This window comes from Schistocerca piceifrons, chromosome 2, assembly GCF_021461385.2.
Source record: "Schistocerca piceifrons isolate TAMUIC-IGC-003096 chromosome 2, iqSchPice1.1, whole genome shotgun sequence".
Lineage (NCBI taxonomy): Eukaryota > Metazoa > Arthropoda > Insecta > Orthoptera > Acrididae > Schistocerca > Schistocerca piceifrons.
The window spans coordinates 389351621-389378652 of NC_060139.1; the positions used below are offsets into that span (position 1 = coordinate 389351621).

Here is a 27032-nt window from a genome sequence, read left to right on the forward strand (position 1 = left end):
CCATTTGAAGACATTGCACGTAAGTGGGAGCATCAACTCATGCGAAAACCTAACAACATGTCATCGGTGGTTCCTTGAATCCTTTATGTGCTGTGAGCAATTCCATATAGGCAAATTAAAAAACAACACTTAAAAATTCTCAGGTTTTGACAAGAATTTTTGCTACATAACAGTGTTTTAATATTCTTGGGAAAGTTCATCTTCTGTGAAAATGGTCACACACTATAGGCACCTTCTTTTTTTTTTTGAGCTTCCTGTGTTTGCTTTTTGTCTTCCCTGCATTGATGCACACCCATCTTGTTGTGTGTCCTCTATATCTCAATCATGATTCCAGCAAATAGAAACCTTTCTGTACAAGGTAGTTTATTGGGTAGCTTGCCTGTTCAATGATATGCCCCCCCCCCCCCCCCCCCAAGCACAAAGCTAACTTTTTCCAGTTTGAACAGGTTTCTTGGTATTTATAGTAAGCTATTAATGAGCTCTTGTTCATGGCTCCTTTTCCCCGTGAGACGAATATTTCTCATGAAATGATGTAGTGGTAAACATTATAGAGCATCATTAGACAAATAACAATAACAACAATAAAGGAAATTAAATAGAGGCCCTATCCTGTTTCCATAACTATAACTTAACTGACAACACGATGGAATAAACGACTTCCTAACATTGACAGTGTATATTGCACCTCTTAATAAACAAGAAAAGGGTTTATTAGATTTACTCTGTCAGCTTTTGTGTACACCACTGACAGACATTATTACCAAAAATATGCCTATACTCGGAACAATTGATTCTTCATACTATTCTTGATGGAAAAATGTTCGCCGAGATCACTAGTAATTCTTTTTATTACTATGACCGGTATAAGCAGATCTACGCTGTTACAATCAGATGGCGCCATTATGTTGTCAAGCGATTAGTGTATGATGGGACATCAGCAGTTATTTTATTTTCGACACGCTGATGTTCCCTGCCACGTTTTATTTGGTGGAATATGACTATGTGACTTACAGTATTGTAACAAGCATGTACATCTAATAATGTTAAAAGATCCAGTGATGACAGCACAGATCTGTTGAGCCCGATCATAGTACGTAGTACTGAAAAGAATTGCTAGCAATCTTTACAAACTTTATTTTTCAAGAATAATATAACTTTAAGATTGCCACCAAACTGAAGCGGTGTCAAACGTATATTGATTCTTCACTGAATTTTGAACTTCTGCAAATTCTCAGGAGCTGTTTTATGTAGCTCTTGAAAGTCTTGAGGAATTAACTACTGTGTGACCTTTTGTAAAAAATGACTAAAATTTGGGGTGATATTTTGATAATCTTCAATTGAATGAGTGCAAAACTACAAGTACAGCATTAAAAGCATTTGTGGAATTGCATATCTGCATACTGTATTTCAGTAAAAGAGGCACTTTCGTGTACTTGACAGTGCTGATCTTTTCACTCGTAGCAATGTAAGCTGCGCTTTTATGTTCCTGCCTAACAACAACATCTAGACTTTCAACACTATCGAAACAAACAGCAGAGTAATAGTGACAATAAGAGTGTAACTGTTATTGTTACTCATTTCATTCACATCAGTTTAAACTGTGCACTTTTAGGTTCGTATCTAACCACTCTTTGAAATCTTGACATATTCGTAAAAAAAAAAAAAAAAATAAAAATAAAATAAAATAAAAATAAAATAAAATAAATAAATAAATAAAAAACAGCCAAGTATTTTTGATAAGCAAATGCACTTATACTATATACTCAAAACTGCACTTAAGATGCAACCTACACATAATATACATTATAAATTCCTATGAGAGAAAGAAAATATCAGCTAACTTAATTTATAATGTGAAAGAAATGAAAAACGACAGCCTCATTGGCTATCAACATCTGTCTCAAGATTGCCCGTTAACATTTCCTGTGATGCACCACACTGTTACCAACATCTGCATCGACGCACAAGTCGCCGAAGTGGTGTCAACTTAAAAGACTTGCATCAGGTGATCAGGTCTACCCGCTGGGAGGCCCTCGCCGCACTACGTTTCATTTCACCAACATCTGCATGTCATGTAAAAACTATTGACACCAAAAGTGCACTTCAACACGTACTTCAACAAAACCAGTTGCCATTGAATAACCGATAAATATTTGTTATTTAATATAATTGAGGATGCAATAGCATTTTTAATTAGTCACATTACTGCTAATTTTACTATATTAAATTCAATATGAATAATCACAAATAATTTGCAGAAGCTTAACAAAAGTTAAGCATTAATGGAGTCTACAGATTCAGTTTCTAATAACATTATCTTTGTTAATGTCTTCCTTGATTTGTTCTATGTCCTTTGAAGGTTCCCAGTTATGATGTATTTTGAATGTGCCGTGTGATGAATGAGTGTACAATTGAACTCAAGCCAATACCAGGACACATTTCACAGCCCTAAGATCTTAAATACTTTTGTTATATATACTACTAACTACCTTTGTACCTTTCATAAAATCCAGCTTATACCCTTTACAGTACAGTCTGATATGGCTGGTGAATCACATTTTTCATGTGGGTAGATACTTGGATTGGAATAACAAAATGATTGACATGGAATGGGTTAATATTGTTAGTTTAGTGTTAAATGTGTGTGCAGTATGCACGAGTCAGCAAGGACTGTAATTCCATTCTGAAAGCATCCAAATCCCCCTCTCCTAAAGTGCAGTATTGAATTTACTTCGCAGGATTTCTAATAGGTTCGGATTATTGCTTTGTGTAAAAAAAATCTTGCCACTCCGAGAAGCAAAGTACAAAATTACAATGAATCACAAGTTATGTCACTAGCTCTAGTTATTATCTGCAGCTAACTACAATTGAGATACCAGAGTGATACGACAACAGTGCACACGAAAAAGGCATGGCCAAGTTCTTTCTCTGACTGCATTACTGTAGTACTTGTCCTGTGAACAGCTGGCTTGTTATTCCAAAACAAATATAACTATTGTTGTTGTGGTCTTCAGTCCAGGGACTGGTTTGATGCAGCTCTCCATGCTACTATATCCTGTGCAAGCTTCTTCATTTCCCAGTACCTACTGCGACCTAAATCCTTCTGAATCTGCTTAGTGTATTCATCTCTTGGTCTCCTTCTACGATTTTTACCCTCCACTCTGCCCTCCAGTACTAAATTGGTGACCCCTTGATGCCTCAGAACATGTCATACCAACCGATCCCTTCTTCTAGTCAAGTTGTGCCACAAATTTCTCTTCTCCCCAATTCTATTCAGTACCTCATTAGTTATGTGATCTACCTATCTAATCTTCAGCATTCTTCTGTAGCACCACATTTCGAAAGCTTCTATTCTCTTCTTGTCTAAACTATTTATCGTCCATGTTTCACTTCCATACATGGCTACACTCCATACAAATACTTTCAGAAACGACTTCCTGACACTTAAATCTATACTCGATGTTAACAAATTTCTCTTCTTCAGAAATGCTTTCCTTGCCATAGCCAGTCTACATTTTATATCCTCTCTACTTCGACCATCATCAGTTATTTTGCTCCCCAAATAGCAAAACTCCTTTACTACTTTAAGTGTCTCATTTCCTAATCTAATTCCCTCAGCATCACCCAACTTAATTCGACTACATTCCATTATCCTCGTTTTGCTTTTGTTGATGTTCATCTTATAGCTTCTTTTCAAGACACTGTCCATTTCGTTCAACTGCTCTTCCAAGTCCTTTGCTGTCTCTGACAGAATTACAATGTCATCGGCGAACCTCAAAGTTTTTATTTCTTCTCCATGGATTTTAATACCTACTCCGAATTTTTCTTTTGTTTCCTTCACTGTTTGCTCAATATACAGACTGAATAACATCGGGATAGGCTACAACCCTGTCTCACTCCCTTCCCAACCACTGCTTCCCTTTCATGCCCCTCGACTCTTATAACTGCCATCTGGTTTCTGTACAAATTGTAAATAGCCTTTCGCTCCCTGTATTTTACCGCTGCCACCTTTAGAATTTGAGAGAGAGTATTCCAGTCAACATTGTCAAAAGCTTTCTCTAAGTCTACAAATGCTAGAAATGTAGGTTTGCCTTTTCTTAATCTATCTTCTAAGATAAGTTGTAGGGTCAGTATTGCCCCATGTGTTCCATCATTTCTAGGGAATCCAAACTGATCTTCCCCGAGGTTGGCTTCTACCAGTTTTTCCATTCGTCTGTAAAGAATTCGTATTAGTATTTTGCAGCCACAACTTATTAAACTGATAGTTAGGTAATTTTCACATCTGTCAACACCTGCTTCCTTTGGAATTGGTATTATTGTATTCTTCTTTAACTCTGAGGGTATTATTTCATATTAATTTGAAGTGATCTGCTCTGTTGAGTAAAGCAGATATCAGTACAGTTGTTGATGTAAACACCACAGTGCTTCATTAGTCTTGATGCTACTGCAGGTGGTGTGCATGTACCTTTTTGACCTCTGTGGTGCACACTTTCTTTTTACATTTACTGAAATTAATTGGCCATGCATTACATTTCTATGTCACTATTTGACATAGAAAAAAGACTGATACTTCATATGGAAGTACCTGCAAATCTGTACACTGCAACACCACTGCATGGGTGGGACTTAATTTCCCTGTGCTATCTAGCAGTATAGCATTTTCTAGATGTGATAGTTTACCAGTTCTTCCCTAGTTTTGCCCTCAGAGGCTCAACATTGATTTGCTGAGTACGGGCTTGATTAGCCCAGGGTTCCTGAGCTGGGAACTGGTAAGCGCCACCAGTCCCCCGTCACCGTAAGCTCAGGGCATACTTCAGTGACCACAGTGCGGCTCAGTGGTGGAACGTTGTATGTCTCAGGGAACGGGGATCTTTGCTTGACCGCCTGGATCGCGAGACGGTATATAAAACACCTCAGTCTCTAGGTGCGCTGCGTGATGATTGGATGCATGGCTGTTGAGGTGGAACAGTTGTTAGCGGGAAACTTCTGGGGAAACTATCGCACTTCAGTTGTATAAGGCTTACTCAGGCGTGCAGGGTTCTGTCCAAGTGGACCCTTATTTCCCTAGCTGCTCAAGAGACCGAGATGGAACCCTTGAAATAATCTCCTCCTCCCAGTGGGAGGGTGTACCACCTGAGAGTATTCACACTCATTCATCCAAAAGAATGAAAGAAGCTAGTCCTCCTGATAATAAGAATACTTTGGACTGCAGTAACAGGGCTCATGGAGTCATGAATAACAATTTGTTTCTGATGATAACGAGGAAGGAGGGGACATTTGAAAACGTGTTCCCCTTTTATATCCATAAGTGTTTGGAAGGCCTTTGTTGTAACATTAAAACCTATAAAATGATAGTGTAATGGCTCATTGTTGGTCAAAGCAGGTAGACGTTCTTAAGAAATCGCAGAAGCTGGGTGATTACGATATCATTGTTGAGATGCACGCCTGTTTCAACTTCAGTAAAGGCGTTGTCACATGCTGAGATATCATGGACATGGGCATAGCAGAACTGAAGCAAGAATGGGCATCTCAGAGAATAGTCGATGTGGAGCAACGAACGTGCAGGAATAATGAAGCAACTGAAAAGACTGCCACTTTCATTGTCACATTCAATTTTCCTTCACTGCCTGAACATCTTATGGCGGGTTTCCTTAGACTTAATGTTCGACCTTACATTCCAAAGCCTATGTGGTGCTATAAATGTCAGCATTTCAGCCATACACCATGAGTTGTGGAGGTGAAGCGAGCCGTGGGAACTGCGGAAAAGCTGCTCATGATACTGTGGCTGACTGCCCGTCTCCTGTGGTCTGCATCAACTGCTCTGGGAACCACCTAGACCGGAGCAGAGACTGCCATGTTTTTGCTGAAGAGTGCAAAATACAGGAGATGAAAGTGACCAAGCGGATGCCCTATCCTGAACCCAAAAAAGAACATGAGGCAACAAAACACCCATCTTAGCCACCTCGTATTCTTCCGTGGTGCAGAAACCTGTTCCCAAGGTGGACACTTTGACACAGATGATGCCTAGTGTGCCTGTATCCACCACAAGCACCTGCACTTGCACGTGTACAGTCAAGGGAAAAAGACTAAGGACAAAGCAATCCAGGCAGCTGCACCAGGAAAGACCAACAGCAGTTCCGCATCGAGCATCCAGAAGGTACAAGAAAACCAGAGTGCTTCTCAATGCCCCCTTTCCCCCTCATCCTCGAAGGGACAGGGTGCAGGGAAAAGCTCACGATGTTCATGTCAGATGGTGCCCCGAGTGTCATCAGACATCATACTTTTTCGTCTGACTGATGAGGAGGATAATATGGAGATAGATGCCTTGGATCCAGGTAGCCCCTCCATTCCCCCTCACTCTTCAATTGCTTCACCTCCCCGGTGTAAAGATAGGGATAAATTAAAACTGCACTGATGACTTGGCTTCCGTACTACAGTGGAACATGAATAGGTTCAGGTCTCTTGTGGAGGAACTAGCACAGGCATGTCCCTTGTGCTTTTGTTTACAAGAAATGCATTTTAAAGATACAGATGTCCTTATGCAACAGGGATGTAAGCTATACCGCAAGGATGACCTTCGGGGGAAAGGGCCAAGGGAGGTGTTGCAGTGTTTGTCACTAACACACACAACTCCTCTGTTCTCCCCTTGGTTAATGGCCTGCAGGCAGTTGCAGTTGAAATTCATGTTTGTCGAAGGATCACTGTTTGCTCGCTGTATTTAGTCCGCAAGATGCACTAGACTCTGAGGTTCCCACGGGTCTTATCGCACAACTCCCGCAACCATTCCTCCTCCTGGGAGACTTCAGTGCCCATCATGTCGTGTGGGGCTCGACCAATGCTTGCCCTTGGGGTCAGGTTTTGGAGGGCCTCACGACATCTCACGAGCTGTGCATCCTCAACATGGTTACTCACACACATTTCTCTATTGCTACTGGGTCATTCTCAACCATTGACCTCTCTTTCTGTTCTCCCGCCCTCGCCAACTGTGTTCAGTGGGAAGTCATTGACAACCTTCATTCCAGTGACCACTTCCCAGTCTGCCTTCACCTACTCAGGGCTAACTGGATGCGTTTCAGCCAGCTGGCTGTGTTCGAACACTGCGACAGCGTCCAAGGATGGGTTGACCAGATCACACGAGTGATCCATCGTGCCACTGACTTCTCCATCCCACAGTTCTCACGTTATCTTAGGAGGCGACCAGTACCTTGGTGGACAGATGAGTGCTGTTCCGCGATCCAGGAAAGGCATGCGGCTCTTAAACATTTTAAATGCCGATCGACAGCAGACAACTTTAGGGTCTTTTGAGTCACGAGGGCCAAGGCTCGACGCATCATTAGGAAGCGTAAGAAAAGGTCATGGAAAGTGTTCCTGGACTCCATCAATTGTTCCACTTCTTCTATAAAAGTATGGGAAGCCATCTTGAGGATTTCCGGTAAACGCAGCCGTTTACTGATAGCAGCAGTGCTGAAACAAGAGGCGCCTCCAAACAACACCCAGAGACATTGCTCAGACGCTGGCCGGACTTTTTTACAAAATACTGCCAATGTAGGCCGTGATCTGGCGTTTCGTCGCTATCACGTGACTGTAGAGAGGGAAAAGTTGGACTTCAGGTCGAACAGTTCTGAGGCCTACAACTCTCATTTCTCCATGAGGGAGCTTGAATTGGCACTTATAACCCTCCTACCTCTCCGGCTAGTTAGGCTTTTCTATATGACCATGTACCTAAAGCCCCTAATCTGTAGGGAAAAGGCATCTACTCCAAAGAATAATGCAAAACCAAGAGAAGTAGATGAAGTTATAACTGAATTACCACTGCTTAGTATTTCAGCAATGACGATTAGAAACAAAGTTCGGTCAGATTTATATATTTTTGATTATGTAAAGTAGTTTTTTAATTAATATTAGTTAGTGGAAAATTTGGAAGGAAAGTTTTCAAAGTATGTCATTAATGAAATAACCAACAGTCGCCTGTTTCACACCAGAACAAGACTAATTAAATTGAAACTGAACTTTATACTCGTAAGCAATCTTACATAAGTTATTGGTGTCATGACGTAGGAACAGTACCTAACGCACATTTTCAAGTACTTCACACCACACATCACAGTAGTCAGATTATAATCAAATAGCAAACACATACAACATATAATATTAATTTTCAAAGATCAATTAAAGTAAGATTGTTTACTGGATGTGAACGGAAACTTTTTGGTGCATTACTCCCCATAATACTGACTGTCGTAATTGTAGCAAACAGAAAGATTTTTTGAATTTACTCATTGGTAAGGACTGTCATTTACGTAGCAGTTACTTTGATATTTCTTTGTAATAAAAGTTATAACTTATGCCACAAGCTATAAATTAGAACTATGCTTTGCCAATTCTGTGTCCAAGTTACATGAAGTTTTACTACCAATTTTTTATTATGAAATTTACTCTATTTTTAGCAAATGAATTAATACTGGCTTTTGCATCATTCTATTTCTGACATTATTCATACTACAACCAAAGATTTCATTACTATGTAATTGTACAGAAGTTGGAAAAATTATGTTTTGACAATCTAATAAATTAATGTTCATTTTCAGTTCATTTTCTGATTATCTCGGTTCATACAAAGGGATAGGATTGATACTACTTGGACAATGACTTACGAAAATTATTTATGTGAGAATATGCATGAAAACAATGTTATTCAAGCAATAAAATTCCAACTACGCTGTTCAGTCTATTGCACTTCTAGCTATAAAAGTCTAGATCTTACTTCACTTCATGATGCCATTGGTCTGTCGAGTGGCTTAATTTAGCGGTAAATAGGGCACATGTTGATCTTCTTGCCATACCATAGCCAATAACAAGGGCCCGTAGTACTCTTGATGTTATGTGAATTACTCTTGCTGCATTTGTACTGTGCCCAATAAATGCCATAGCTTGCCCATATTAAACATCCACCAAAACAACCAATTCAGTTTTCACTGCTCCGCACTTTTGCATAGCCACACCAGCAAATACACACAACCGACAACACCAGTCGTCTCCTCGCGACTCCCAACTGCTACTTTTTTGGCGCGCTCGCACATGCAGCAATAATGCATTTACAATTTATTACACTCTTTGACAGTAGCTTTTCCCTGACTAGACCGGTGTGTCTACTTACAAAATGTTAACATTCCATGCCTATTCTCCTTATTAAATAACAAATAGCATTTGTAACTTCACAACATATTTACAAGAATAATATACAGCACAACTAATAAAGCAAACTTCGCAAAACATGTAGAAAATGTATGATCATCCACCAAGTTGTGGTGTTACACACAGACTGAGATTCGTGACTCTGCACCCGGTCACGACAAAATCCGGTACTGCATGCTTTGGCATTTGCCAGTGACATCATCAAAGGAAATCCTCCTTGAATGTTTTACTCTAATATGGCAGACAGACAACTTCCCCAATTCATGAAGGGAGGCAATTCTGATCCCTCTCCTCAAACCAGTAGTTATCGGAGTATTGCCTTAACGAGCTGTGTAGGAAAGTCCCTGGGCGAATGGTTAACCTTTGTCTAGTCTGGCTGTTAGAGACCAGGCAACTCCCTACCCGCTCTCAGTGTGGATTCCAAAGATTTTGGTCCACTATCGACAATCTGACCGCCCTAGAGGCAGATATTCAGCAGGGTTTCCTCCGTAAGCATCATAAAAAATGGTTCAAGTGGCTCTGAGCACTATGGGACTCAACTGCTGAGGTCATTAGTCCCCTAGAACTTAGAACTAGTTAAACCTAACTAACCTAAGGACATCACAAACATCCATGCCCGAGACAGGATTCGAACCTGCAACCGTAGCGGTCTCGCGGTTCCAGACTGCAGCGCCTTTAACCGCACGGCCACTTCGGCCGGCGTAAGCATCATATTCTTCGATATAAGTAAGGCATACAATACTACTTGTAAACACTGTATTCTCGCACAACTGCATCAATGGGCCTTTCATGGCCACCTCCACATTATCATATGGTCTTTCCTGTCTCAGCGGTTTTTTAGGACCCGAGTTGGTGGCACGCTGTCTGATCAATTTGAGCAGGAGAACGGTGTTCCTCAGGCCAGTGTTTTAAGTGTTACTCTCTCTGCCATAGCCATCAACAGTATCACATCTACAGTGAGGAGTTCTGTACAGTGCTTCTTATTTGTAGACGATTTTGCTGTTTTCTGTTCCTCCTCCATTGTTGCAACAGCTATCACATGCAACTTAATAGTGAGTCAGTTAGAGGAGTGGGTTTCAAAGATGAGTTTTCAGTTTTCTGCAGATAAGTGTGTGTGTGTGTGTGTGTGTGTTCATTTTAATTGTTCTCATTGTCTTTTTAATTTGCCTGCCTTGAATATGGGGGACACCATCCTACATTTTAGAGACACAGTGCAGTTTCTGGGCTTCATTTTTGACTCTTGATTGTCGTGGTTACCACACCTGCGAGACCTGAATGCCAGAACCCTGAAGGCACGGAACATCTTCAAGTGCCTTAGCCACGGTGTTGGGGAGCGGACAGGGCGCATCTCTTTCAGTTTTATCGGGCTTTTGTGCATTCGCAGCTGGACTTTGGTTGCACAGTGTATGGGTCAGCAAGGCCCTCTTACTTGTGTATCATTGTCTCTGTCCATCATGAGGGGATTCAGCTGGCCACAGGTGCTTATCAGATCAGTCCCATACCTAGTATCTGTGCTGAGGCAGGGGAACTGCCACTTACCATCTGGCGCCAGCTCCTCATGGTGCATCAGGCATGTAAGTTCCTTGCAGCTCCAACTTCACCTGCACGCCATACTGTTGTTTTTCCACCTTTGGAATGCCTTTTTTCCATCTGTCCACGAGCCATGATGCCATTTGAGATCTGCGTGCAGCGTGTGCTGGACTCACTCAGTGTGGAGCAAATACAACCCCAAACCCAGGGTTTTAACCGCCTGCGACCCTGGTTACTGGAGAGGCCCAGAGTGATTTTAGACTTAGTGCGGTACAGGAGAGATAGCACTCCTGCTTCCGTTTTTAAAGTGAGATTCTCTGATATTTTATTCAAGTACTGTGACCACGTAGCTGTTTCTAGGGGTGGGTCTAAGGAAGGGGGTGGGTGGGGGGGGGGGGGGAACACGACACTGTTGGTTGCTCTGTTTTCCAGGATCGTGTCCTCAAGGTCAAATTGCCTCCAGAATTTACCATCTTCATCACAGAATTATATGTGATCTTGCAAGCACTGGAGCAGATGAGATGTTCTCCTGGTGTTAGATTTCACGTCTGCTCAGATTCTCTGAGTGCCCTTTACTCTCTCCAGCATTTGTACCCAGCAGATACAGCAACCCAGAATATCCGGGATGCCCTCCTACAACTACGACGATTGAGGAAGGAGGTGTCTTTCTGCTGGGTACAGGGCACTTTGGAATTGCAAGGAATGAAAGGACGGATCGAACAGCCAAGAAGGCATGTTGTGATCCTCTGGTATTTCGGTGTGCTGTCCCCCTACATGCTATCATCTCACTGAGGTACAAAGTCATGTGTCGATGGGAAGGCAAATGTCTAGCAATGACCAATAACAAGCTCCGTGTCATCAAACCTACAACTCGGCCGTGGAGTACTTCCTTCCAGCCACAGTGGTGGAATGAGGTCCTTCTTACTTGTCTTCACATAGGCCACAGCCCTGTACACATGGATTCTTACTCCGGCAAGAGGACCCTCCAATATGTGTTGCTTGTGGCGTGCAGATCACGGTGCACCATGTTTTATTGGACTGCATTTTTAATTTGCGAACAGGTGGATCTGCAGTCTATTTTATGTAATTATCAAAAGGATGTGGTAAGGGTTTTAAAATTTTGTAAATTGTCCAACATTTTTAACAAGATTTTAGGAAGATGTTCTTAATGTGTTGAAGGGTGGATGGCTCATCCTAGATTTTTTTAAGTGGTCAGCCAGTCACATTTCCCTGTGCTTTTCTTTTAGTCCTTCTGTGTTATGTTTTCTCTGTGTTTTAATTTCTTGATTAGCTCTATTCCCTCCTAATAGGTTTTAATGCATGTGAGAGTGCATGTGATACAGAGTGACTGTGTGGTCATTTCAAGTGCATGCATGTACAACACTTTCAGTTAATCTCCACATTAATTTGTTTTTATATAAGTGTAAGGGTGTTGATAACCTCTACATTGGTGGGCACCCATTAGATCCAAACACACACAGAAACTTTTCCAGTTTGGGAATGTTGGCTTGCAGTTTCATTAGGTAATAGCTGTGTTTGTGTAGAATGTTCTGATGCCGACTTTCTCACCCTACTCATCTCTGAATCTGTTCTAAAAAGGAATGTCTCTACTGTTTATAACAAGAAAGACTAGGCCTATCCACTATATTCAATTTAATTAGTTTTATCAATGTATCCTTCTCATATTGTCGAAGTGTAAGCCGTGCCTTGTGAAGCCCAATTTTCTGATTGTCAAAACAGGTATTAAAAATCTGTGCCAAGTGTGCTGCCATCAGTTTAATATTCAACTGTGCAGTAACATGCTTCACAGAATTATTTATACAACACCAGTCATGGTGTGAGAATGACTTGACAAGGTACACATTAGTACAATGAGTCCAAGTAATTGCCAATATTATAAGTTCTGTCCCATCCCAAATTGTTACACACACTACAAACTTTCAATAATGTCTCTTTTTAGATTCCTAACCTGGAGCTCCTATATGTTATCCCATTTTATGACACTATGAATTAAGCTTGAAGTGGCTGTTGACTTGGAGCTTTGTTTGTGTTAACTCCTCCCCAAGACGACTAACTAGCAGCAGTACTTTCATATTTGCAACATTTCTCTTGGTCTCGTGCCTCATGGTTATTGCCGAAGTATACTGCTTATCTTATGCCATGCCTCTTCACCTAGACAGTTTCTTTGTTTTATTATTAATTGTCACCACGGCACTGTGACTTATTCCCCCTCTTACTTTTCACTGTGTCTAGACCGAGTTTCCATTATTCTACACATACAAGCATATGTAAAAATTACTTTTAGCACAGTTCTCTTGCTTGTTTTCAGTAATTGCACCTGATGATGGGCATTTGTTAAGCCCAAAATCAATCATGACTTAAAAAATAAAAGCCTTGCAACTGAAGTGGTGGTTTTCATGTCTGCTACAATGCTCAGTTGTGGATGTCCCCCCAACAGGATTGTCTGTTCCATTTTGTTCTATAGTCACTTCTGTGCTCATAATGGCATTATCCCAGATAAACTGAATATGCTGTTGTGAACCCATTAAAAAAAAAAGAAGATAATGTAAAAAATGTGTTTATAATGTACAATTGTTATATAAGTACTAAATAAAATGGTTCATTTTAAGAAACATACAGTTAGGATTTCAGAAAGGGCTGTCAGCTGACAAGACTATTAAGCAGAACGCAGTAAGATTTACACTGAATAGAGGCCACTCAAGATAAAATATCTGGGCTTAGAACCAGTAGTGCTCAAGGCATTCACTATGCCTTCATGTTAGTCTTGATGCATGCTGTTGTCATTTTGGAAAAACTGAACTGCATCCATTCCAACAGAAGATCGGTATACCATGACATAAATCTGTTGTAAACTGTAATACGATCACCTCCAGCAGTTTGTACAGTAGGCAGTCTGTAAAATGTTCCTAAACCCTTGTGAATTAATTGCAGCATTTCAAATAGAGCATCTCCCAAAAGTGCAACTATCTGCAACATTAAGAAATAATCAAACAATGGAAACTCCAGATAGGAATATCAACAATGTAGGAGAAGATAGACTGCTACTTACTGTAAATAAGACATGTCAAGTTGCAGACAGAGATGATTAATAGACACTCGCACTAGAGTTTCTTTTAATCGTACCTTTCTGCAACTTGATGTGTCTTCTTTACGTTAGGTAGCAGTCTACCTTTTCCTAAACTGTTGACATTAAGAGATAAATTGTCTGTGTTCTTACAATTTATGCATTGTCACACAGTTATCACATCCCAGATACATGGGTGTTGCTCAGGATTGGGCAACACAATTTGTATTAAAGGAATCAGCTGGTTGACTGTTATAAGAGAGAGAGAATTTGATGTACAGTCGGAGGATTTGGAAGTTGTCTTGAGTAATAAAACCCTTCAAAAGAATTACATTACTTCGAAGTTTTTTCTAACACTTTCAGTTATGCAAGCTAACAGCTTTGACTGAGATATCTTCAGTCTTAAAACAGAGATAGTGATTGTCTATCGCCATCCAATTTGCTCTCAGTGAAATCTACTATAAGTTCCCATGACAAAGTAAAACAGCAGAATGTTCTAAGTTCTCGTTAACATTGACTAAAACCAGCAACTCTGCCTAATCACCAGCTGTTGACTCTCAACTGCTTCCTACAGCAACTGCAGCTGACTCGGGATGTCCTGCCTTCTAGTTTTGCCCCATTTTCCCTGTAGACCCCCTCTTGCTGTAGCAGTGACATAAGGTCTTGTCTTGACTGTCAATGAGTTGATGCTACCCCTTCTGCTCTTGGCAACACCCAGAGCTGTATGGTGGAATTGAGGTGTTCTTGTTAAAACAGGCTATTAGTGTGGTAAGGCTGACTCTCAGATCTTTTATTGGCAAGTGATGACATTCTGGAGACACCATCACGAGTCGTATCTCTTTTGCTTCCCACACTTCGTCTCGCCAATTTGCTGACTTCAGCTTTAACTGTGTTTTGTTATTGATATTCAGTCCAGCCTTCTAGGCATATACACATTTTACTACATCTGCTGTCAAAATCCCCACTGTCCAAACAATGCTAGTGACATAGGATTTCTCAGTGTTATAATATGTCTGTATCTCTATCAGACAGGAGACTTCTCAGCCACGTGGTGCCCGGGTACTTTTCCAGTGTAAATACATGATGCCCTGTGACTTCTTTTCCCTTTCCCTTAAGTCTATTTCTCTTTTCAGTTATTAGACACGGCTTTTACCTGTAGACATGATACAGTGATGAACAATTTCTCCATAACACTGAATACTCATTATCTGCTGACTGCGTAGTTTCCTTGCTGTGCCGTCTGAGACTGAGCAGTTCTCATGATGATGTTTATAGACTACGGAGATGATCATAATTCATAGCTCATTCATTTTACAATGTTGTAACAGCCATGTTACACATTTTCTTGGAGATAACTTTGTGTTTGCAAATCAATAGGTAATCCAGGATCTCTCTCTCTCTCTCTCTCTCTCTCTCTCTCTCTCTCTCTCTCTCTCTTTCTCCTCTATCAGCAGCTGTGAGCTTTGTTGGCAGCAGCTCCGCATTCTTCTCACTTGCCCACCTTCCATTTCAGCTTGTAGTGTGAAGAACAATTTATATCTTCCATTATTTGTATAATGTACTCTAGTCTGCATCTTCCTGTGTAATTTCTACCCTCTACTGTTCCCACAGTTATTCCTTTCAATAGACCATCATGTCGGAGTATAAGGCCTGTCAACTGAGCCATTCTTCTTTTTAATTGTTTCATGAAGCAGTTTTTCTCTCTTACTCTAATGAAAACTTCATTTGTGATCATTTCTCTCCAGCTAATTTTTATCATTCTTCTGTACCACCATGTTTCGAATGCAGTGAATCGCCTTTGCCCTCTCACATCTATCCTGCAAGCTTCGCTGCTGTATGTTGCAATGCACGATGCATAGCTCTTCAACATTTGTTTCATCGTGTCATTGTTTATATTCTTTGTAGTGATCATGTTTTCTTCTTATTAAAAGCATTCTTGGCCTACGCAGTTCTGTGTACTATCTCCGTGTAGCTTCTTCCATTGCTCATGATTTTACTTTCCAGGTGATTAAACTTGTTCACTTCCTCAGTTGTTTCAATGTTTCATTTTTTGACATTACTACTCTCTTGCTTTCTTTGTTTCTACTGTAGACTACAACTTTTGTTTTGTGTGTGTTTATTGTCTTATGAAATTCCTTTTCCATTATTCTATCCTTTGTGTTCAGAATTTTTTGCAGATCTCCTTCACTTTCTGCAATTAATACTATATCATTGGCAAAACACTGTCAAATGCTTTCTCAAGGTCTGCATATGCTATGAATGTACTCTAACCCTTCTTCAGCTGTTTGTCTATCACTTGCCTTAGTGCCAGTGATGCTTCTCATGTTCCCACATCTTTTCTAATCCAGGATAAACATACATAAGTGCACCCCCTTACACACGCACGTGCGCGCGCTCACACACACACACAAACAAACAAACAAACAAACAAACAAACAAACAAACGCGCCTACACCCCCCCCCCCCCCTGCTCTCTCTCTCTCTCTCTCTCTCTCTCTCTCTCTCTCTCTTCTCTGTGTGTGTGTGTGTGTGTGTGTGTGTGCGTGTGTGTGTGTGTGCGTGTGTGCGTGCGGTCGTGCGCGTGCCCCATGGGTGGGGGTGTGTTTGGGGGGGGGGCGGGGGGGGACACATGTGTTACTCTCCAGTCACATAAAACTTAACTGGACAAGGGTTTAGTAATGATTTCATTGATGGGTAGAGTGTGCAGCAGCAGGGGAGTCGAATGGTTTAGGAAAGGCTAGGTTAATATGAAATTTTACAGATGTTTATAAGGAAGGGGGCTGTCACTTATTCAGGAAGACAGGCATGGGCTGGAAGACCTCTAAGAACATAATGCCAGAAAATACAAAGGGAATCTGGGGGATCTGTATTAAATGAAGACTAACAGAGAAGGTGTTACAGTAACAAACTATATGTCACAGGAAATATTTCCACAGCACATTTACCACCTGCGCAGTTCAGAAAATATGATTTTTGGGCAGAGAATACAGATGGCACCATTTGTGAAGCAATTTTTTCACGTTAACGGTGTTATATTAAAATGTCAAATATCTTGACCCATTTGGTCTACGCGGAAGTCGTAATGCCCACTCACTTAAGTGGGTAGTTTGTTCAAGGTCATAGCCCATAGTACAGGGTGTAGTGGCTTCAGTACTCTGTGATGGAACTGGAAAAATCAGTGTCAGGGTTAAATTTGTTGCTGTTGCTGCTGCTGGCAGGCAGTGGTGGTGGCTGTGGCAGTGGTCAGATTAATGGGACAGATCTTTCACTGGGATATGGCACATGGAGCAGGAGGTTGTAGCAGGAGGGGTGAGGATATCTATGTACTGGATAAGTGGCACAGTAGCACTTCTGGGATGCACACCAAGAAATAGTCAAAGCCCTGCCAGAGAATTATATTCAGTTGTTCTAGTCCTGTATGTTACTGAATGGAGAAGGGGCACTAGTTAATGGCTGGTCAGTAGGTATGTTAGATTTGTATGAAGATAAGTAAAGAGAGATGTGTCTCTGGACATGGCGGAGAAGCTAGTTTTGGTCTGTAGTCGCTTCTTCAAGATCTTCAGCACATAGTGAAGACAGTTTGTCATTGCAGCCCCCAGGTGGCTCACAACTCTCCATGAGTACTTGTGTGGTGAGCATGGGGCCCCAACTGTTCAAATTTATTTATTTTTACAGAAGTGTGGGCCGTATACGGAATGTCGCCCATTACCCAGCATGTGGGAGTAGTCAGATACCCATACAGAGGGCAGCCCTCTGACTACACAGATAGTGCACTGTTGATGATGCCAGAGCTGTTGCTTCCCCCCTGCGTGCTGTGGAGTAGGTACTTTTTCTTTTGGAGTCATTAAGCCATGCAGCCATTGATTTAGCTGGATGGCACCCATGGGGCATGCTCTCATTTGGGTTAGGCAGCAGCATCGTCCCAGATATCTGGAATTGTTAAAAGGCCTAAGCTATCAGATGATGAATGCAAGGCTCCCGCAGTCTCTCCAGACAGCCCAGAATTCTTCCCTGTGGATTGTTAGTAACTTCCGCTTGTGGCCACACCATGGAAACAAAACAAAACCAAGCTCCCCCAGTTCCTGGTTTGCACTTGGAGAGATGGAGGACTGAATCAAAGTTTTATTCTGGAGAATATTAAAAACATTTGACAGAGTTCCTACACTTTGCAAATTGCAAGATGGCTCTGTCTTAAATAAGATAGCTAAACAAATCCGTTTCCAGCCAGTACTCTCTTGTAAATTACTTGATCACGTACCTGTTGCCATAACATCCCATAGGAACATCAGTATGGTACAGGGATTAATTTTTCACCAGTACCTAACGCTGTTGTTGGATGAAGAAGTAAGTGAACATTTGGATAGGCGAGGGATCTACTTTGTGTGCATTGAATCCTGCCACGCAACCAGGTAGACACCGACACATTTTGAAGAGTCACAATTATGTGTTACTGTTGTGGTGCAGTATTTTAAATGCGCTATTTAGGCGAATGTCTTCTTGATGTAAATGTTGTTGTTGTTGTTGTTGTTGTTGTTGTTGTTGTAGTAGTCTTCAGTCCTGAGACTGGTTTGATGCAGCTCTCCATGCCACTCTACTCTGCAAGCTTCTTCATCTCCCAGTACTTACTGCAACCTACATCCTTCTGAATCTGCTTAGTGTATTCATCTCTTGGTCTCCCTCTATGATTTTTTACCCTCCATGCTGCCCTCCAATGCTAAATTTGTGATCCCTTGATGCCTCAGAACATTTCCTACCAACCGGTCCCTTCTTCTTGTCAAGTTGTGCCACAAACTCCTCTTCTCCCCAATTCTATTCAATACCTCCTCATTAGTTATGTGATCTACCCATCTAATCTTCAGCATTCTTCTGTAGCACCACATTTCAAAAGCTTCTATTCTCTTCTTGTCCAAACTATTTATTGTCCATGTTTCACTTCCATACATGGCTACACTCCATACAAATACTTTCAAAAACAACTTCCTGACACTTAAATCTATACTCGATGTTAACAAATTTCTCTTCTTCAGAAACGCATTCCTTGCCATTGCCAGTCTACATTTTATATCCTCTCTGCTTCGACCATCATCAGTTATTTTGCTCCCCAAATAGCAAAACTCCTTTACTACTTTAAGTGTCTCATTTCCTAATCCATTGGTGTACATAGGACTCAATTAATGGAGACTGTGGCTGGCCACTTCACAAAAATGTGACGTGCACTACTTCAGTTCAAAAAACCACCACCTTCCCCAATCTCTGAAGTGTGCTGGCGCACTCAGTGAATGTAAAATCTAGGAGCTGGAGGTAACAAATCACGTCACATTTGTAAGCTCAGAAAAATATTATAGTTTGTATCCAGGCTCATTGATATCAGCCTTTGCCGCTACTATTGCCTGGTGAATTTACTCACATGATGTCGACATCCAGTAGCCACACAAATAAACTTGCCCATTTGGGCATTAAGCCCCCACCTCCTATGGTTCCTGCAGCACCATGTTCGAGAACCACTCCCTGCTCCTGACTAGAGAAGTAGCATCTTTCTCTGGCTTCTACTGGTGACGGGCCTCCCTCTTGGGAGACCTGTCCCTGTATATCCACAGATTAGGCACATGACACTAACGAGTGGCTGAAGGAGCCATGTACTGTGGTCCCCAGGACTATCCACTCTTCCGTTCCTACACCTACAGCAGATAAGCCCTCGCAAGAATGTTGACTGCCATAAGTTGTGAAAGAGGAGAAGAAGCAGAAGAAGAAATCTTCGATAGGGGCTTCTCTGCTGGCCGTGGAGTTGCCAGATCGCCCCATGTTATCTGACTCAGAATCAGTGTTCATTGATGCTGTTCCTCTGCCACTGGTGACAGTCATTGGTCTTGGGGCATGATCTGTCCTGGCTCCACATCTAACCAGAACACCTTGATTGTGATGATGCATTGTAACTCCAATGTATATTCCTGCGATAATTGCAACAACTAATTTTCTCTTGTCCTACAGTCCACCTCTGTAGCGTAGTGGTAGTGTTTCCGCCTATCACGCAGGGGGCCCGGGTTCGATTCCCGGCTGGGAACTGGGTGTTGTGGGGCCTTCATCATCATTGACCCGCAAATCGCCAAAGTGGCGTCAACTAAAAAGGACTTGCAATACAGTGGCCGAACTCCCCCACACAGGGCCTCCCAGCCAACACTGCCATACGCTCATTTCCATTTTTTCTTCTCCTACAGTATGTGTTGCTCTCAAAGAAACACACTTATTGGTGACTATTTCCCAACCCTTTGAGATTGAGCATCAGTAGGGGTCTGTACATTGGTTTGCACGGATATTATCAGTGAGTGGATACCCCTTCATACCTTGTTGGAAGCAATAGCAGTGCGAGTAAAAATTATGCCAGCAATCACCTTTTGTAACGTTTATTTATGTCCAGGCAGCACTCTTACTTACCTTGGGATGCCCACCTTAATCATATAGTTCTCACCTTCTTTTCTCCTACTTGAGGATTTTGTTACACACCATTCCCTGTGGGGAAGCACCACTTTGTCTAGTATGGACCTTGTCACCCTGTTGTTGCTGCTATTCAAGACTTTTTCTCTGGCCTTAGTTGTACTGCCTGATCAGTTGTCTTTATCTCAGTTCCAGATTGTGGGTATCCCAGGGGAATGATTTGGCCGACTATTTTGGCAAGCAAAGCGATTACTCGCCCGGTAGCCCTTGGATTATCCCAGGAGCAGATTTGTGAGTGCAAATAAGACGTCTCTGAGATGGAACGTCTGGTGGACTGCTGCCCCCTCTAATCTGCTCCACACTGTCAAGGAAACTACTGTGGCATGATGCTTCTTCTTTAGGTCCTCCTGGAAGGAATCGATCATCCTATGTCACCTCCACATTGGTCATACCATGCTAACCCATAGTTCTAGCATACCTAATAAGCCACCCCCTTGTTGTGTTGCGGAACCTTACAACAGTAGCTCACACTCTGGTTTAATGGCCCCACCTTCTTGTCTCTCCAAGCTAAGCGTGGTCTTCCAGATTCTTTGCATCTAATATTGATGGACAACTCACAGACAGTTGAACTGGTTCCCCATTTTCTCCTTGAAAGTGATTTTTATTCTTAGGTATAATGTTTTAAACTACTTTTAGGACAGGGCAGGGTGATTGGGCTTGGGTCGTTTCACACTGCATGCTGAGTCTGGAGGAATCCTCAATGCTGCCTGCTTTTCTAACTGCCTTGGTCATCCCTCTTTCACTTGGTATTAATTGCTTACAGATGTGGTTGGTATCCCCCCCCCCCCCCTCCCCTGCACGCACCCTGTTTACAGATTTAGGGTTAGCACTCCAGTGAATAGCAGTGAATAATACCAGCTTTTCATCTCTTTAACACTTTGAATATAACATATCAGGGGAGACAAAATTGGCAGATGTAAAGGCAGCAATTTCAGACATACCCCAAGGAAGTGTGATGCGGTGGTTACTCTTTAGATTATACAGGGTGAGCACAGTCTTGCCCTGATTATAATAATTTATTACAGAATAACCATTTGACATAACAATTTACATTTGATGTCATTACATAGATTAGTGTTACTAGTTTTTTTTTTAAGACCACTTACGTTAGTAAACCTCAACGTGTGCTCCCTTGGTACCTTGGTAGCTCGGAGAATGTTGAGGTGGTAGTCCAGTTCCCGGCAGGTGGAGAGGGGAATAATGTCCGGGTCAGTGGATTCGAAGGAACAGTCCAACACCCTGGCCACCCCCGCTCTCCAGAAATTACGCCCCTTGACTTTTTTTCGGAGGCTATATCAAGGACAGAGTCTTCGTCACACTACTTGCTGATGTTGACGAACTGAAGGCAAGGATACAAGCTGCTGTGGGCACTGTGACAGAACACACATTACGAAACACCTGTCGGGAACTGGAATACTGCCTTGACGTTCTCCGAGCTACCAAGGGAGCACACATTGAGGTTTACTAATGTAAGTGGTCTTAAAAAACTGGTAACACTAACCTATGTAACGGCATCAAATGTAACTTATTATGTCAAACGGTTATTCTGTTATAAATTTTTATAATCGGGGCAAGACTTTGTGCTCACCCTGTATATTAATTATCTAGTGGACGATATTGTAGGCTCTGTCAGGCTATTCGTAGATGATACTGATATCTATAGTTGCAATACCAGAAGACTTCAGCAAAATGCAGGAATAACTCCAGGGAATTAATGACTGATACAGGGAGTGGCAGGTGAATGTGAACATAAATAACTGGTAAGTAAAGCATATAAATAGGTGAATCAATCTATATATAAAAACAAAGATGAGGTGACTTACCGAACAAAAGCGCTGGCAGGTCGATAGACACACAAACAAACACAAACATACACACAAAATTCAAGCTTTCGCAACAAACTGTTGCCTCATCAGGAAAGAGGGAAGGAGAGGGGAAGACGAAAGGAAGTGGGTTTTAAGGGAGAGGGTAAGGAGTCATTCCAATCCCGGGAGCGGAAAGACTTACCTTAGGGGGAAAAAAGGACAGGTATACACTCGCACACACGCACATATCCATCCACACATACAGACACAAGCAGACATATTTAAAGACAAAGAGTTTGGGCAGAGATGTCAGTCGAGATAGAAGTGTAGAGGCAAAGAAGTTGTTGAAAGACAGGTGAGGTATGAGTGGCGGCAACTTGAAATTAGCGGAGATTGAGGCCTGGCGGATGACGAGAAGAGAGGATATACTGAAGGGCAAGTTCCCATCTCCGGAGTTCGGATAGGTTGGTGTTGGTGGGAAGTATCCAGATAACCCGGACGGTGTAACACTGTGCCAAGATGTGCTGGCTGTGCGCCAAGGCATGTTTAGCCACAGGGTGATCCTCATTACCAACAAACACTGTCTGCCTGTGTCCATTCATGCGAATGGACAGTTTGTTGCTGGTCATTCCCACATAGAATGCATCACAGCGTAGGCAGGTCAGTTGGTAAATCACGTGGGTGCTTTCACACGTGGCTCTGCCTCTGATCGTGTACACCTTCCGGGTTACAGGACTGGAGTAGGTGGTGGTGGGAGGGTGCATGGGACAGGTTTTGCATCGGGGGCGGTTACAAGGATAGGAGCCAGAGGGTAGGGAAGGTGGTTTGGGGATTTCGTAGGGATGAACTAACAGGTTACGAAGGTTAGGTGGACGGCGGAAAGACACTCTTGGCGGAGTGGGGAGGATTTCATGAAGGATGGATCTCATTTCAGGGCAGGATTTGAGGAAGTCGTATCCCTGCTGGAGAGCCACATTCAGAGTCTGGTCCAGTCCTGGAAAGTATCCTGTCACAAGTGGGGCACTTTTGTGGTTCTTCTGTGGGGGATTCTGGGTTTGAGGGGACGAGGAAGTGGCTCTGGTTATTTGCTTTTGTACCAGGTCGGGAGGGTAGTTGCGGGATGTGAAAGCTGTTTTCAGGTTGTTGGTGTAATGATTCAGGGATTCCGGACTGGAGCAGATTCGTTTGCCACGAAGACCTAGGCTGTAGGGAAGGGACCGTTTGATGTGGAATGGGTGGCAGCTGTCATAATGGAGGTACTGTTGCTTGTTGGTGGGTTTGATGTGGACGGACGTGTGAAGTTGGCCATTGGACAGGTGGAGGTCAACGTCAAGGAAAGTAGCATGGGATTTGGAGTAGGACCAGGTGAAACTGATGGAACCAAAGGAGTTAAGGTTTGAGAGGAAATTCTGGAGTTCTTCTTCACTGTGAGTCCAGATCATGAAGATGTCATCAATAAATCTGTACCAAACTTTGGGTTGGCAGACTTGGGTAACCAAGAAGGCTTCCTCTAAGCGACCCATGAATAGGTTGGCGTACGAGGGGGCCATCCTGGTGCCCATGGCTGTTCCCTTTAATTGTTGGTATGTCTGGCCCTCAAAAGTGAAGAAGTTGTGGGTCAGGATGAAGCTGGCTAAGGTGATGAGGAAAGAGGTTTTAGGTAGGGTGGCAGGTGATCGGCGTGAAAGGAAATGCTCCATCGCAGCGAGGCCCTGGACGTGCGGAATATTTGTGTATAAGGACGTGGCATCAATGGTTACAAGGATGGTTTCCGGGGGTAACAGATTGGGTAAGGATTCCAGGCGTTCAAGGAAGTGGTTGGTGTCCTTGATGAAGGATGGGAGACTGCATGTAATGGGTTGAAGGTGTTGATCTACGTAGGCAGAGATACGCTCTGTGGGGGCTTGGTAACCAGCCCCCACAGAGCGTATCTCTGCCTACGTAGATCAACACCTTCAACCCATTACATGCAGTCTCCCATCCTTCATCAAGGACACCAACCACTTCCTTGAACGCCTGGAATCCTTACCCAATCTGTTACCCCCGGAAACCATCCTTGTAACCATTGATGCCACGTCCTTATACACAAATATTCCGCACGTCCAGGGCCTCGCTGCGATGGAGCATTTCCTTTCACGCCGATCACCTGCCACCCTACCTAAAACCTCTTTCCTCATCACCTTAGCCAGCTTCATCCTGACCCACAACTTCTTCACTTTTGAGGGCCAGGCATACCAACAATTAAAGGGAACAGCCATGGGCACCAGGATGGCCCCCTCGTACGCCAACCTATTCATGGGTCGCTTAGAGGAAGCCTTCTTGGTTACCCAAGTCTGCCAACCCAAAGTTTGGTACAGATTTATTGATGACATCTTCATGATCTGGACTCACAGTGAAGAAGAACTCCAGAATTTCCTCTCAAACCTTAACTCCTTTGGTTCCATCAGTTTCACCTGGTCCTACTCCAAATCCCATGCTACTTTCCTTGACGTTGACCTCCACCTGTCCAATGGCCAACTTCACACGTCCATCCACATCAAACCCACCAACAAGCAACAGTACCTCCATTATGACAGCTGCCACCCATTCCACATCAAACGGTCCCTTCCCTACAGCCTAGGTCCTCGTGGCAAACGAATCTGCTCCAGTCCGGAATCCCTGAATCATTACACCAACAACCTGAAAACAGCTTTCACATCCCGCAACTACCCTCCCGACCTGGTACAAAAGCAAATAACCAGAGCCACTTCCTCGTCCCCTCAAACCCAGAATCCCCCACAGAAGAACCACAAAAGTGCCCCACTTGTGACAGGATACTTTCCAGGACTGGACCAGACTCTGAATGTGGCTCTCCAGCAGGGATACGACTTCCTCAAATCCTGCCCTGAAATGAGATCCATCCTTCATGAAATCCTCCCCACTCCGCCAAGAGTGTCTTTCCGCCGTCCACCTAACCTTCGTAACCTGTTAGTTCATCCCTACGAAATCCCCAAACCACCTTCCCTACCCTCTGGCTCCTATCCTTGTAACCGCCCCCGATGCAAAACCTGTCCCATGCACCCTCCCACCACCACCTACTCCAGTCCTGTAACCCGGAAGGTGTACACGATCAGAGGCAGAGCCACGTGTGAAAGCACCCACGTGATTTACCAACTGACCTGCCTACGCTGTGATGCATTCTATGTGGGAATGACCAGCAACAAACTGTCCATTCGCATGAATGGACACAGGCAGACAGTGTTTGTTGGTAATGAGGATCACCCTGTGGCTAAACATGCCTTGGCGCACAGCCAGCACATCTTGGCACAGTGTTACACCGTCCGGGTTATCTGGATACTTCCCACCAACACCAACCTATCCGAACTCCGGAGATGGGAACTTGCCCTTCAGTATATCCTCTCTTCTCGTCATCCGCCAGGCCTCAATCTCCGCTAATTTCAAGTTGCCGCCACTCATACCTCACCTGTCTTTCAACAACTTCTTTGCCTCTACACTTCTATCTCGACTGACATCTCTGCCCAAACTCTTTGTCTTTAAATATGTCTGCTTGTGTCTGTATGTGTGGATGGATATGTGCGTGTGTGCGAGTGTATACCTGTCCTTTTTTCCCCCTAAGGTAAGTCTTTCCGCTCCCGGGATTGGATGACTCCTTACCCTCTCCCTTAAAACCCACTTCCTTTCGTCTTCCCCTCTCCTTCCCTCTTTCCTGATGAGGCAACAGTTTGTTGCGAAAGCTTGAATTTTGTGTGTATGTTTGTGTTTGTTTGTGTGTCTATCGACCTGCCAGCGCTTTTGTTCGGTAAGTCACCTCATCTTTGTTTTTATATATAATTTTTCCCACGTGGAATGTTTCCTTCCATTATATTGAATCAATCTATAGTATGATTATACTATTGCCAACAATCACTGCTAACAATTGCTGCTGTACAATACCTAGATGTGACCGAAAGTGGAACGACCATGTAAAATAAAGTGTAAGAAAAGCTGATGGCAGTCTGAGAGTTATTGGAAGAATCTTAGAGAAATTTAATACACTCAGGAAGGAAGTGGCTTACAACACATAAGTTTGGCTGTTTCTTGAGTATTGCTCATCAGTCTGATAACCTAACCAGATTGGATTAATAGATTAGATCCAATGAACAGTGACACATTTCAAAATGGGGTAATTTCGTTGATGTGAGACCATTACAGAGATGCTCAACAAACTTCAGTTGCAAAGTGGCATTGTCCATCTCAAAGATATTTACTGTTGAAATTCTAAGAAGAGTTGGGCAACCTCCAACATCCTCTCACATACATCTTTCAAAATGACCATGACGAGTAAATCAAAGAAATTAGAGGTCATATGGAGTTTTCTTTTTGTGGTGGCTTGAAAAGTATAGAATTAGATGTAAACATCTCCATGTTCCTTTTTTCTAGTTGATGTAAATGTGGTAATTACTCTCGGTTGAAAATGAGGGATTGAGGGATCTCAGATGTAACTGTTAAATAGATTTCAGATAGTTCATTCCTGTTCTGTAGAACATATTCACAAGAAACATTACGAAGTGTCAACTGCCCAAAAATTAGCAGAGACAGTTAAAAAAAAATAATTGCACTATCTGATTGGAAGTATCTGGACTCCCATTAGTGGTCATCCATATGGGATGTATCCTCTTTTAGTAATGTGTCTGAATGTCTGTGGAGGAATGCCAAGATAGTCTTCCTCAACAGCTGAAACCAGAGAAGAGAGTAATGTTGGACATGATGTTCTGGAGCAATGTTGACGTTCTAACTCATACCATAGGTATTCCATTGGGTTCAGATCAAAGCTCTGGGCAGGCCAGTTCATTTCATGAATGTTATTGTCCACATACAATTGCCTCAAAGCTGCTGCTGAGAGGGTGCACTGTCGTGCTAATACAAACATTCATTGTCTCAAACTA

The 27032-nt window shown here is 42.7% G+C and overlaps 1 protein-coding gene across 1 annotated transcript in view; it reads left to right on the top strand.

The window, feature by feature from the left end:
* Window positions 1–27032, top strand: part of LOC124776921 (POC1 centriolar protein homolog A-like) — a 138375-nt gene that overhangs the window by 1590 nt on the left and 109753 nt on the right. The gene's annotated exons all lie outside the window — the stretch shown is intronic.